The following is a 379-nucleotide window of genomic DNA, read 5'->3' as shown; positions in this document are numbered from 1 at the left end:
AATGAATCGTTATAATCATTTGTGCTGCGGGGGGAGGGATGGCGGTGGAAAGTGGAGAGGTGGAGGGGGGAATGTGCGAATGTGGAGGGGAGGTGGAGCCGGAAGTTTCGAGCCAATACCCCACGACCACGACTTCAGTGAGTCGCTATAAACACAAGTTCTGTGGGTGGAGGAGAAGTGGTAGGGAGGTGGAGGGGGAATGAGGGAAAGTGGAGGGTACCAGATGGTGGTGGATAGTGGAAGGAGAGTGATGGTGGATTAGGGTAGAAGGTGGAAGGTGGAGGAGAGTAGGTAGAGGAGAGGTGGAGAGTAGTAGGTGTTTTTTGAGTTGGGAGGGAGGGGGGGTTGTAGATTTTTTTTTAAGAATTATATATATATA

The 379-nt window shown here is 50.7% G+C and overlaps 1 protein-coding gene across 1 annotated transcript in view; it reads left to right on the top strand.

The window, feature by feature from the left end:
* The window catches only part of LOC119582078 (potassium voltage-gated channel protein Shaker-like), a gene marked incomplete at its 5' end in the record, with an annotated part of 55543 nt that overhangs the window by 352 nt on the left and 54812 nt on the right, over positions 1 to 379 (top strand).

This window comes from Penaeus monodon, chromosome 15 (assembly GCF_015228065.2).
Source record: "Penaeus monodon isolate SGIC_2016 chromosome 15, NSTDA_Pmon_1, whole genome shotgun sequence".
NCBI classification, from domain to species: Eukaryota; Metazoa; Arthropoda; class Malacostraca; order Decapoda; family Penaeidae; genus Penaeus; species Penaeus monodon.
The sequence above is the reverse complement of the archived record's forward strand: the minus strand, read 5'-3'. Positions and strand labels throughout refer to the sequence as shown.